General features: G+C 41.0%; 1 protein-coding gene across 12 annotated transcripts in view; it reads left to right on the forward strand.

Moving 5' to 3' along the window:
• The window catches only part of PTPRD (protein tyrosine phosphatase receptor type D), a 1,064,164-nt gene that overhangs the window by 759,771 nt on the left and 289,819 nt on the right, over nt 1-14,574 (forward strand). The gene's annotated exons all lie outside the window — the stretch shown is intronic.

Consider the following 14,574-nt stretch of genomic DNA (forward strand, 5'->3'; position numbering starts at 1 on the left):
TACTTTTTACAGATGATAATATACAGCCAATTTGTTTGAAAACTGCCTACAATAGCTGTAAATTTTGATACTTAGGTCTTTAGTTTAATCTGATTATGTATAAAAGATATTCTGTGATCTATTTCTTGTGCAACATTTTTGTATATGCAGAGCTGCTGCTGCACCTTCCTTTATTGTTAAAAATGAGAAGTGGCTTGGCAATTCACTTGATGGCCCATGCTTATCACACTCTTGTGAAGGACGAAACAGGAAACAGGAAATGATAAAACAAGCATAATACAGTACATAAGCCATACAAACTTCCCTGTTGGGTTTTCCCAATGACTTGTAAATGCACAAAGCAGAAAGTCACACTAAGCTCAAAATGTACTCCTGCATCAAGCACAACTTTTATGTGAATAAAAAATTGTATCTGTGCCTACTTGTTTTTAAAATGTTCTTAATTCTGTCTGGAGAGGACATTCAGGCTTGAGTATATGCAGTTTGACTTTAATAGAACTAATTATAGCAACTACAAAAGCAAACTGAGGGCCTCTTTTACAAAGCCACGCTAGTGTTTTCCGTGCGGTAAATGAAAGGAAGCCCATTCAGTTCCTATGGGCTTCCTCTCATTTGCTGCGTGGAAATCGCTAGCACAGTTTTGTAGAAGAAGCCCTGAATAAGGAGTAAGTGATCAGTGCATACGATAATGTAGATCCTGTAGTAAAGGGTTGATCCATAGGTGTTAGTTAATTCCCCTTGTATATTTGTGTATATTTATAAATAAAGATATAGATATTTTGTTCTGTTTTACCGCATAAGGATAGGTGCTGGGTAGTTAGAAGATTGAACTTGTCGGTTCAACCTAATCAATTTTGTTTTATGTAATTGAATATGAGGGTGGCTAAGATGTATGTACAACAGTGGAATGAGTTAGAATGGACCTGTAAAGAGGAATTGGGCATTAGATTTTATAATATTTTTTAGTGAAAATGGGGAAAATATAGGCACAAAACCTGAATAATGGCTATGATACTAGATTTATCCATCTTGGCAAGAACATTACATTCCTCCTTATTTAAAATTGTTCAGTGCATCTGATAGTTGCAGTGGTTGAAATAAGTGCATAAGAATAGTCATACTGGGTCAGACCAAAGACCCATCAAGCGTAGAATCCATTTTACAAAAGTGATCCACCCAGGGCACAAGTACCTGGCAGTATTCCAAAAAATGTAGCAAGATTCCTTGCTTTCCTCAAGTCTACTGTAAAGGTTTATGGACACTTCATCCAAGAGCTTGTCCAAACCTTTTTTATGTTTAATATTTGATATACCACCTTTCTACGTAGCACTCAAGGTGATTTGCAAAGTAAAATAACATAAAAAAAACACTTAAACTCAACTACACTAGCTGCTTTTACCACATCCTCCATCAACAAATTCTAGAACTTAATCATGCATCCAGTGAAAAAAATATTTTCACCTGTTTATTATTTTTTTCTAATTTAACAAGGTTTTATTCAAAGTTGTTATTGAAGTGTACGTAAGTGGTAATTTCCACAAACCAGGCACATTTGTACAAACCAACGTCCCAGTGCAAATAACACAAGCCTAGAGTCGTGTGGTCCTAGTTATATCAACATGATATTGCCTCCAGCAAAGAGTTCCAGAGCTTAACTATTCATTGAGTGAAAAAAAAAATATTTCCTCCTATTTGTTTTAAAAGTATTTCCATTTAACTTCCTTGAGTGTCCCCTAGTCTTTGAACTTTTGGAATGAGTAAAAACTCTATCTACTTCTACTCGTTCTACACCACTCAGGATTTTGTAGACCTCAATCACATCTCCCCTCATCTGTCTCTTTTCCAAGATGAAAAGCCCTAACCTGTTTAGCCTTTCCTCATACGAGAGGAGTTCCATTCCCTTTATCATTTTGGTCACTCTTCTTTGAACCTTTTCTAATTCTGCTATATGTTTTTTGAGATACTGTGATGAGAACTGAATGCAGTACTCAAGATGCAGACGCACCATGGAGCGATACAAGGGCATTATAGTGTTTTCGGTCTTATTCACCATCCCTTTCCTAATAATTCCTAGTATCTTGTTTGCTTTTTTGGCCACCGCTGCACACTGATTTCAGCATATTATCTACAACGACACCCAGATCTTTTTCTTGAGTGCTGACCCCCAAGATGGACTCTAGCATCAGGTAACTATGATTCGGATTATTCTTTCCAATGTACATCACCTTGCATTTCTCCACATTAAATTTCATCTGCCATTTGGATGCCCAGTCTTCCAATTTCCTAAGGTCTTCCTGCAATATTTCACAGTCCACACATGTTTTAGCAACCTTGAATAGTTTTATTTCATCTGCAAATTTAATCACCTCACTCATCATTCCGATTTCCATATCATTTATAAATATGTCAAATTGCACTGGTCCCAGTACAGATCCCTGCGGCACTCCACTGTTCATCCTCCTCCATTGAGAGTCTGGGATACAATCTCACAGCTGAACTTAAAGAGAAAATGGTCAGGTTTGATAAGATTTAGAATCCTTTTTATCAGCATTGTATCAAGAGGGTTGATTTGACTATTGACTGTTTGGCCACTTCACTATCCTCTTGAACTGGTCATAATAGTTATTCTTCCAACCACATTTTCTTCTAAGGTTTCTACATGCAATATTTCCTTTTGCATATCCTCTGATTTATTCCTCTCTATCTCTCTTCATTTACTTTTCTTCATGTCTACTTCAAGCACACCTGTAGCAGATAAATGCTCTTCTCTCTATTTTTTGTAAATCCTTCCATGATACTGCAGAAGCAGAGCTGGGTAGAGTAGGTGGAAGAGTGAGTTGAAGTCTTTTTCTTACCCTCAGTTTTTTTTTTTTTTAATCTTCTAAGTGAAGAAACTATGGCATATGTTTTATTAAAAGCTTGTTATACTGCTGACACAAACGTGTTGATCATAGCAGTTTACAATGAAATATGTATAAAAACTACGATAATGAAAGGGAACGCCAATTGAGTACAGGACAGCTGACACTCATACAAGCATATAAAGAAAAACAGAAGGGAGAGAAGAAAAGATTTAAAAGCAGTGAAAGTGCTGCTAAGCAGATGCACCGTGATGCTCAAGACGCAAGTCCAAAGGCCAGTGTAAAAATGATTGTCTTTATGTTAAGTAGGTTATGGTCTTCCCAATAATGTCTACGGGTCAACATCTTGCTTTATGTTTTGATAGGATTGTAGTGAGAAACATTTATTTTTTGTAAGTTAGCATGGTTATGTTCTTATCAATAAGAATAAAAATAAATGTTACTGTAATGAGATAATATTTTTATGTACATATATAAGTACATAAGCACTGCCATGCTGGGAAAAGACCAAAGGTCCATCAAGCCCAGCACTCCGTCTCCGACAGCGACCAATCCAGACCCCAAGAACCTGGCAAAATCCCAAAATGTAATAACAATCAATGGACTTTTCCTTCAGGAATCTGCCCAGACCCCCTTTAAACTCAGCAAGGCCAGCTGCCGTCACTACCTTCTCCAGCAATGAGTTCCAGAGTCTAACCACGCGCTGAGTAAAGAAAAGCTTTCTCCAATTTGTTTTAAACCTACCACATTCTAATTTCATCTTGTGTCCCCTAGTTCTATTATTGTTAGAAAGCGTAAACAAACGCTTCACATCTGTCCGCTCTACCCCACTCAAAATTTTGTAGACCTCTATCATATCACCCCTCAGCCACCTTTTCTCCAGGCTAAAGAGTCCTAGCCTTCTTAACCTCTCCTCATAAGGTAGTCGTCCCATCCCTTTTATCATTTTTGTTGCCCTTCTCTGCACCTTCTCCAATTCCTTTATATCTTTTTTGAGATGAGGCGACCAGAACTGAACACAATACTCCAGGTGCGGTTGCACCATGGAGCGATATAACGGCATTATAACATCCTCATGCTTGTTTTCCATCCCTTTTCTAATAATACTCAACATTCTGTTTGCCTTCTTGACCGCCGTAGCACATTGAGCGGAAGATTTCAATGTCGTATCCACGATGACTCCCAGATCCCTTTCTTGGTCTGTAACTCCTAAAGCGGAACCTTGCATGACATAGCTGTAATTTGGGTTCCTCCTTCCCATGTGCATCACTTTGCACTTGTCAACGTTGAACTTCATCTGCCATTTGGACGCCCAATCCCCCAGTCTCACGAGGTCCTCTTGTAATCTTTCACACTCCTCCCACGACGAGATGACCCTGGATAACTTTGTGTCATCTGCAAATTTAATTACCTCACTAGTTACTCCCATCTCAAGGTCATTTATAAATATGTTAAAAAGCAGCGGTCCCAGCAAAGACCCCTGAGGGACCCCACTAACTACCCTTCTCCATCGAGAATACTAACCATTCAACCCTACTCTCTGCTTCCTATCTTTTAACCAGCTCTTAATCCATAATAATACACTGCCTCCGATCCCATGACTCTCCAGTTTCCTTTGGAGTCTTTCATGAGGCACTTTGTCAAACGCCTTCTGAAAATCTAGATATACAATATCCACCGGCTCCCCTTTGTCCACATGTTTGTTCACCCCCTCGAAAAAATGCAGTAGATTTGTGAGGCAAGACTTCCCTTCACTAAATCCGTGCTGACTTTGTCTCAGTAGCCCATGCTTTTGTATGTGCTCCGTAATTTTATTCTTAATAATAGCCTCCACCATTTTTCCCGGCACCGACTCACCGGTCTATAATTTCCTGGATCTCCTCTGGAACCCTTTTTAAAAATCGGCGTTACATTGGCCACCCTCCAATCTTCCGGTACCACACCTGATTTTAGGGATAAATTGCATATTACTAACAGTAGCTCCACAAGTTCATTTTTCAGCTCTATTAATACTCTGGGATGAATACCATCCGGTCCCGGTGATTTACTACTTTTTAGTTTGCAGAACTGCCCCATTACATCCTCCAAGTTTACAGAGAAATCATTTAGTCTTTCTGACTTGTCCACTTCAAATACCTTCTTCGGCACCGGTATCCCTCCCAAATCCTCCTCGGTGAAGACCGAAGCAAAGAATTCATTTAATTTCTCCGCTACAGCTTTGTCTTCCCTGATCGCCCCTTTAACACCACAGTCGTCCAGCGGCCCTACCGATTCTTTAGCCGGCTTTCTGCTTTTAATATACCTAAAAAAATTTTGCTATTTGTTTTCGCTTCTAACGCTACCTTTTTTTCCAAAGTCCTTCTTAGCCCTCCTTATCTCCTTTTTGCATTTGGCTTGACATTCCTTATGCTTTACCTTATTGTCTTCAGTCGGTTCCCTTCTCCATTTTCTGAAGGATTGTTTTTTTGGCTCGAATAGCTTCCTTTACCTTACCGTTTAGCCACGCTGGCTGACGTTTGGTCTTTTTTCCTCTTTTTCTAATACGCTGAATATATTTGTCCTGTACTTCTAGGATGGTGTTTTTAAACAGCATCCACGCCTGATTCAAGTTTTTTACCCTTTCAGCCGCTCCCTTCAGTCTTTTTTTCACCGTTCTTCTCATTTTATCGTAGTCTCCTTTTCTAAAGTTAAACGCTAGTGTATTTGATTTCCTGAGTTCACTTACTTCATAGCCAATATCAAAACCGATCATATTATGATCACTGTTGTCAAGCGGCCCTCGCACCGTTACCCCCTGAACCATTTTTGTGGTACATTACTACCCTGTCCTGTTTTTATGAAACATATTTCTTATATATTGTTTGGAAATTCATGGCCCTGTTTACTAATATAATCATCAAACACAGCTATGTACCATTGCAAAAATATTTATTAATCCTGTTATCATAACATATATATATGAATGTATCCTACTACTCAAAATCACTCATCAAATCCACACTTACTCAATCTCACCATTCACACAATCTTATACCAATTCATATAAATGTATCAACAAGCATTTAGGTTACATCACGTCACGTCATTACCGACATTACTGGCCAAAAAGTTGATATTGTCACCACCGCAACAATCTAACAAACATTTCAGTCATAGAAAGTTAGTAGTCTTTTATTTTCACAGCGTTACCACTTCCTGTTGTTCACCAGTGTCCTTATGCACTGCAAACGCCCCTAGAAATGGTGTTGATATGATGATTCTATTTAAGGATTACACCAGTTCACTCTCACTTTCTTCCAGTAGAATCTTCTATGATCGCCAGTATCGTCTTACGTGAATTGTAAACTCATTCAATGGCTTGTATAGTTCTTCTGGTAATTTAGTATCCCATAGCATTTGTTCTGTTGTATGACCCTACACAGTGCCTTGTTTCGCTCAAAGAGAGCGTAATCAGTGATCTGTGTGATTTGAAATACAATTATTACAATAATCACCTTCTACCACAATCATACATTCCTATAGTAAAACTTATAAATTTTCAAAAACTAACATTTTTTTCAAAAATTATTACTGACCTCTACGGGTGTCCAGGACACCAAACCCGAGTACGATGCCAGGCAAAACCCTCAAACGCCCACATATGCGCATAACTGCTTTGCGGGAAAATCTCTTTAAATACCCTCCTTATCACATGACTACCCATGCTATTTCTTTATTCAACCCATAGGGGGCCACAGTGTTCCCCTGAAAAATCATATGTTGTTCTTTTCTCATTGACATCAGTGGAACATTGCCTACCCTGGGAGCAGACACCATCTGCAACACCACAAACTGTAATTCTTGTAAATGATGCAAGTGAGAGATGAGAGGAGCCTTCATCCGTTTCAGCCGAATATTTTATTTTATTGCATTTGTATCCCACATTTTCCCACCTATTTGCGGGCTCAGTGTGGCTTACAATACATTATGAAAAATGGAAATACAATTTGTTACAATTCAGGTTATGGATTACATTATGAGGGTAAGCAAGATAAGGTCAAAATCGTAAGGACTAAATTAATTGAAAAGAAGAATGAGACATTGGAAGGAGAGAACGGGATATTGAGGGGTGTTGTGTGAAGCCTATGGTATGCATTTTTCTGAGAGTAAATGTATGTGTGTGGTGAGATTAGGGGTTTGAGTTCATAAGTGGATGTATTGATGTATTGCTGAGCAGTACGTGTGAGCTTTATGTGTTTTGGTTCTTTCCATAAATTTTATCAAAAAGATGTGTCTTCAATGACTTACGGAAGTTGGTTTGTTTATGTATCGTTTTCAGGTTCTGTGGCAGTTTGTTCCAGAACTGCGTGCTCATGTAAGAAAAGGTTGATGCGTGCAGTGTCTTGTATTTCAGGCCCTTGCAGTTAGGGAAGTGGAGGTTGAGGAAAGTTCGGGATGATCTTTTTGCATTTCTGGGTGGTAAGTCAATTAACTCCGACATGTAGGCTGGGGCTTCGCCATGGATGATTTTGTGGACCAGTGTGCATACTTTAAAAGTAATGCGTTCTTTGAGTGGGAGCCAGTGTAGCTTCTCTCGTAAGGGTTTTGCACTTTCATATTTTGGTATTCCGAAGATGAGTCTAGCTGCTGTATTTTGGGCTGTTTGAAGTTTCCTCTGGATTTGCTCTTTGCAGCCTGCGTACAGTGAGTTGCAGTAATCCAGATGGCTGAGTACTAGGGATTGTACTAGGCTGCGGAAGACGGATCTAGGGAAGAATGGTCTAATTCTTTTCAGTTTCCACATGCAGTGAAACATCTTTTTGGTTGTGTTGTTTGCATGGGTTTCGAGTGTTAGGTGGCGGTCGATAGTAACTCCAAGGATTTTTAGCGTTTCTGAGATTGGAAGGTTCAGGTTAGGTGTGTTTATGGCGGTAAATTCATTCGTGTTGTATTGGGAGGTGAGTACCAGGCATTGAGTTTTTTTCTGCATTTAGTTTCAAACAAAATGCATCAGCCCAGGTGTTCATGATACGTAGACTTTGGTTGATTTCCTTGGTGATTTCTTTGATGTCTTTTTTGAAAGGGATGTATATTGTTACATCATCGGCGTAGATATAAGGGTTGAGGTTGTGGTTTGATAGGAGTTTTGCCAAAGGGGTCATCATTAGGTTGAAGATAGTCGGTGAGAGGGGTGATCCTTGTGGTACTCCACATTCAGGTGTCCATGCGGCAGACGTGGCTGAGTTTGATGTGACTTGGTATGAACGTTGGGTTAGGAACCCCTTGAACCAGTTTAGGACATTTCCTCCCATGCCAAAGTATTCAAGTATGTGTACTAGGATTCCGTGGTCTACCATATCGAAGGCACTGGACATGTCAAATTGTAGGAGGAGTATGTTGTTGCCGGTTGCAATCAGTTGTTTGAATTTAGACATGAGGGTGATTAATACTGTTTCTGTGCTGTGATTCGATCGGAATCCTGATTGGGCATCGTGCAGTATTGAATGTTTGTTTAAATAGTTAGTGAGTTGTTTAGTTACCACTCCTTCGGTTATTTTGGTTATTAGTGGTATGGATGCTACTGGTCTGTAGTTGGTTATTTCCCTTGCGCTTTTCTTTGTGTCTTTGGGTATAGGGGTGAGTAAGATTTTTCCTTTCTCTTTAGGGAAAAGTCCGTTTTGTAGCATGAAGTTTATGTGGTTTGTTAGGTCTATTATGAACTGTTCAGGAGCTGATTTCATGAGGTTATTAGGGCATGTATCTAGTTTGCAATCCAGATCTTAATTTTGCGTATAATCTGGCCAATGTACCACAACCCGCAGGGACAGGTGATCCCATAAACACATTTGGCCGAATTGCAATCTGTCCGGCCTCTTAACTGGAACACCCGTCCCTGCGTGTGAGGAATAGTCACCTCCATGGTTTGTAAAACATATGCACAATACACGCAGCATCCACATGTATAGTGGCCCCTCACCCTCTATCTTCTCCACGTGGATTAGAATCTCTAATATAGGGCAAACCTGGGGAGCTGTTGAAATTGTGGGTGTATGGTCAGAGTTAACCAATGTCTTTTGATAATTTTTACAATCGAGGTCGATGCCTGTGTGTAAGGTAACACACAAGTTAAACGCAAAGGAGCTTTAGTCGAAGATTGTCTGCACCATTCTGGCTGGTATATTAAAAGCTCATTTAGCTGCTTTTCGTAAAATTCTCGATGGATACTCTCTCTGTTTAAATCGAGTCAACATCAGTTCTGCCTGATGCTGATAATCCCCACACGAACTGCACAATCTGCACACCCGTAAAAGCTGACTATTGGGAATACTATTCTTTAAATTCTGAGGATGGTGACTACGGTAGTGCAGAATGGAGTTTCAATTGGTCTCCTTTCGAAAGGATCTAGTAGAGAACCGACCTTCAGAGTAGGAAATATGAACATCAAGAAAATTGACCTCAAGACCTGTTTACTAAGCCACGCTTTAGGCACGCAAACATTTTAGCATGTGCTAATGTTATAGACACCCATAAGAATATAATGGATGACTCTATTGTTAGCATGCGCTAATTTTTAGCATGCAGTGAAAAGTTAGTGCGCATATAGCATGGCTTATGTTATCATATTTGTATATATTTTCATGCTTTCTTTGAATAAAAATCATCAGCAACAAAAAAAGAAATATTGGATAAAGCCAAATTGAACATGCATTTTATGCTCCACCTTACCAAGAGGTTGATATGTCTTTCCATAGAAGATGCCATGGGAATGGCTCCGTACCTCAAGACATTTCTCTCACTATGGGCCAGATGCACTAAACTTTAACAACCCTTTTACAACCCTTTAACAAACAAGTTTTAAACCGTGACATGCATTAAAGGCCTTTTTCCGATGACGGTAGCAGCTAACGGAAACGGAATGCAGATGAGCAATTTGTGTACAAACCCCATTGTAACGAGATGCACTAACCTTTTCTGATTGTCTTAATGCAGGAAAAATGCAGGAAATCTCGTTAGGGCTGCCCGGCTTCCAAACTGTAATGTAAAAAAAATCGGGAGGGAGGGGGCAAAAACAGGCGTCAGGAGCGTCCTTTATTGACGCCCGAGGTCCCCGCTGCTCTCCGCTCCCCCTGCATTTAAAAAAAAAGGATCGGGAGGGGGCAAAGGTGCTCGTCAGGAGCGTCCTTTATGGACGTCCTTGCCCCCCCGCCCGCCCGAGGTCGCCGCTGCTCCCCACTTCCCAAAAATCAAAACTTTAAGCTGCCCTGGCCGCCCCCCCTTCCTCTCTTCTCTCTTTCTCCCCAGCTCCGCCTCCCACCATCCTCCGCCCCCATGCCCCGCGGCCCCCCCCAGAGGTCGTCGCCGCTATTCTCCCCCTCCACCGGGCCCTCCTCCGTCTTACTGGGCCTGTGCAGCACCTCTCACCTCTGTGTGAAGGCGCTGCACGGGCAAGAAGAACAACTGATGCCTCTTCGCCCAGTCTTCGCGTCTCTCCTTTCCTCCTGGACCCGCCCCCGTCTGACGTAAGTAATCTACGTAGGTTACTTACGTCAGATGGGGGCAGGCCCAGAAGGAAAGGAGAGACGCGAAGACTCGGCGAAGAGGCATCAGCTGTTCTTCTTGCCCGTGCAGCGCCTTCACACAGAGGTGAGAGGCGCTGCACGGGCCTGGTAAGACGGAGGAGGGCCCTGTGGAGGGGGGGAATGGCGGCGACGACCTCTGGGGGGCTGAGAGCGGGGCACGGGGGCAGAGGATGGCAGGAGGCAGAGATGGGGAGAAAGAGAGGAGAAGAGAGGAAGGGAGGGGGCCTGGGCAGCTTAAAGTTTTGATTTTTGGGAAGCGGGGAGCATCGGCGGGCGGGGGGCAAGGACGTCCATACAGGACGTGTTTTTTTTTTTTTTTTAAATTCTTACCCACATTAGCCATGCCGATAACGTGTTCTTTCTGTGCGCATGCGTTTCCTACTCCGCCACGGGGGATTTGCACCAGATTAGCAAAACTTTGATGCATCCGAGTTTTGAATTCCGCACCAAACATTTCTGAGGTGTGTTTTTAGTGCATTCTTCGTTTTTAAAAATTTGTTAAGCACTTTTACGTTTTAGATTCTTTAACGTTTGGTTGATGCATCTGGCCCTATGTCTTTCCTTAGGTGAATATTCCAAAAGGCTCCTAATTTAAACCTATTTTATAAAATCAATATTGGTGCCTTTGTAAGATAGGTTTTCTGAACTAAACCTAATAAGAACATGACTACCATACTGGGTTAGACCATGGCTACTACAATCTACTCCGTATCCTAGAGGCCAATCTAGGTCTCAAGTACCAGGATCCCAAAAAATAGCAGATACCATGCAACTTACCTTCATGGATAAACAATGACTTCCCCCAAGTCTGCTTTAACGATTTATGCACTTTTCTTGTAGGAATTTGCTGACCCTAGCTGTTGTAACTGTTTTTAGCAAAGTAGTTCAGAAAAGAAAAACAGCCCACACTAAATCATTGTATCATATACTACAATTTCAGAAATGTGGTAACATGCACTATTTGGAGTTTTTGGCAGACTCTGTTGGGGCCCTGTTTACAAAGGCACGTTAGCATTTTTAATGAGCCTACAATTAGCGTGCATGCTAACCATGTAGGTGCCTACAGGGATATTGTAGGCATGTACACGGTTAACGCGCATACATGGATAATGTACGTTAAAGTCAAGAATGCGTCTAAAACGCGGCTTAGTAAATAGGGCCCTTGTTTTCCTGGGATGACAACTGTGCAGAATTTTGATTCCTCTTGATTTTAACACTTTTATATATTTTTCTGAAAGCAGAAAGATTATCTTTTCAAAAATAGAACATCAGCAAAATAGCTCTGTAGTACTTGTATGTACACTAGAATGGTTTAAGATTTGAGCTTTTGAAACTGTTAAAGTTCTTTTCCCAATTCAAATTGTCTGTTATTGTAATTTAGGAGATCTGTTTGCCCTATAAATTGTGAAGGATGCTTGTATGTATGATAAAGTTACTAGTAGATCTTCTGTTACCCTAGATCTCATGATGAAACTATCAATCTTAACAGAATGAAAAAATAATCTTGAGTTCACTATCACTTATTTTCTAGATTTACTGTCATACATACTTCTGGCAAAAACTAAGGTCTTTGTAGGATGTGATACATTTGTCTGAATGAACTTAAAGGATTATGGGAATGAGATGTGGAGCCCACATAGCTCCCTTCATTAGATGAAGACAGGCATTGTCTAGTAAAGATCACAAGCTAATAAAATTTCAAACTTGATAATAGTAGATGGAGGATATGGTAAAATCAGTTAGTGTAGCTGGTGTATAAATATTTAGGCAAGTTCTTTAAAGAATCCGCTTCCCACCCCTCTAAGAGGTGAAAGTGACAGTACCTACCAGGCTCTATGACAGTTGGAGGTGTAATGGCCATTGCTCTTAGAACAGCAAGCAGGTCCCCAGAGTAGCCTAGTGGTTGATACAGTGGACTGTAGAGAAGGGGACCCAGGTCCATATCACACTCTAACTGGTACAGTTGTGAAGGAAAGTGTGAATACCCCAAAACCCACAAAATATCTACTTAACGCACATATAGGTGATACCTGCAGGCATAAGGACTATTGTAATGTTGTACAGTTGGGTACAGTACATTTTTTGCTATTCCTGGAGGGCTCACCATAGAGTATAAGGTGGTTATGATGTGGTGTGTACCTGGGACGTTTTATGTGAAGTTCACTGCAGTGCCCAGTAGGCTGCCCCACTGCTCTGCTGGAATGTCTGTGTGGGCAGTTTAGTAAGACTGCTGGCTCCCAGACATCCCAGTGGCTTTTTTTTGTGCATTTTTCCTTGGATAGTTTTTGTTTGAAAATGGCCCTTTAAGAAAGACACATTGAGCACAAAATCATTTAAAATAGGGTGATTTTTTAAACTAAAAAGATAGATGTTTTTCTAATTAGAAAATGAACATGTTTGGCACTGGATTTTTGGGTGTCATATTGAAAATGCTCCTCTGTAACCCTGACCAAGTGAGTAAGATGTTTTGAGCTAGACCTGTTTTTGTAACGAATAAGGCACAAAAAGGTGCCCTAAATGACCAGATGACCACTGGAGGGAATCAGGGGTGACTTCCTCTTACTCCCCCAGTGGTCACTAACTCTCTCCCACCCCCAAAAAATGTAATTAAAAACATTACTTGCCACCCAGTCTTCGCGTATTAACCTCAGATGTTATACTCAGGTCCATTAGAATAGCATGCAGGTCCCTAGAATAATCTAGTGGTGGGTTCAATGCACTGCAGACAGGTGGACCGAAGCCCAAAGCTCTCCCTACCTGTTACACTTATGGAGGAAACTGTGAGCCCTCCAAAACTCACTAGAAACCGACTGTACCCACAATGTAGGTACCCCCTTCACCCATAAGGGCTATGGTAGTGGTGTACAGTTGGGGGTAGTGGGTTTTGGGGGGCTTAGCAGACAAGATAAGGGAGCAGTTGTGAGATGTGTACCTGGGTACATTTTATGAAGTCCACTGCAGTGCCCCCTAGGGTGCCCTATTGCTTTCCTGAGATGTCAGGGGGACCAGTCTACTAAAAATGCTGGCTCCTCTTACATCCCAATGGCTTGATTTTGTGCGTTTTGCACTTGGACGTTTTTTGTTTGATAATGGACCAAAAAACATAACGTCCAAATCACAAAACCTTGCAGTTTGGAAAACAAAAGATAGATGTTTTTCTTTTTTGAAAATGACCTTCTTTCCTATGCAGATTTTGGACGTTTTTTGTAAAACGTCCAAAGTCGGACTTAGACGTCATATCGAAAATGTCCCTCCACGTGTGTTTGGATCTATATGTTTTGTCTGTCTTTTTCCATGTTGCCTCTATTATGTTTGTGACCAGGAGAGAAGGAAAGGGTTAGTTTGAAAGGAGAAATTCTTTAGCAGCTGTGTTTTAGCATATCAATGTTTGTCTTTTGCAGGTGCTGGAACTCCTTTTTTTCATACAAATGAATAGAGTCTTTTTTTGGGGTGGGGGGGGAACTTATTTTTCTGAAACCCTTTCTCCAATCTGGCCCATTTTTGAGCTCGATTTGTATTTTTCCCTGTCTTTTTCTTCATATCAAATTTTCTTCCATTCCATTTTTGTGGAGTTCTTTTGGTCCTAGACAGACAGACAGATATTTTTGACACCTTATATATAATCTCTTTTCAATATCTCCCTTTTCTATCCAAGATACTTGAATGTGCTGTTCACTGCTGTTGTCCGACTTTCTTTCATCTCAAGCTATTCTTGATCCACTTCAATCTGGCTTTTGCCCTCTTCATTCAACTGAAACAGTGCTTGCTTAAAGTATCCATTGACCTGTTCCTGGCCAGATCCAAAGGTCTCTATTTTATCCTCATCCTTCTCGATCTATCTGCTGCTTTTGACACTGTTGATCACCGTCTACTCCTTGATACGCTGTCCTCACTTGGATTTCAGGGCTCTGTTCTCTCCTGGTTTTCTTCTTCTCCCATTGTACTTTTAGTGTACACTCTGGTGGATCCTCCTCCACTTCTATCCCACTATCAGTTGATGTACCTCAGGGATCTGTCCTGGGACCTCTTCTTTTCTCCATCTGTAATTCTTCCCTTGATGCTCTGATCTCATCCCATGGCTTTCAGTATCACCTTTACATTGATGACTCCCAGAGCTGCCTCTCCACACCAGAAATCTCAGCAGGAATCCAGGC

The sequence above is a fragment of the Microcaecilia unicolor genome, chromosome 2, assembly GCF_901765095.1.
Source record: "Microcaecilia unicolor chromosome 2, aMicUni1.1, whole genome shotgun sequence".
NCBI classification, from domain to species: domain Eukaryota; kingdom Metazoa; phylum Chordata; class Amphibia; order Gymnophiona; family Siphonopidae; genus Microcaecilia; species Microcaecilia unicolor.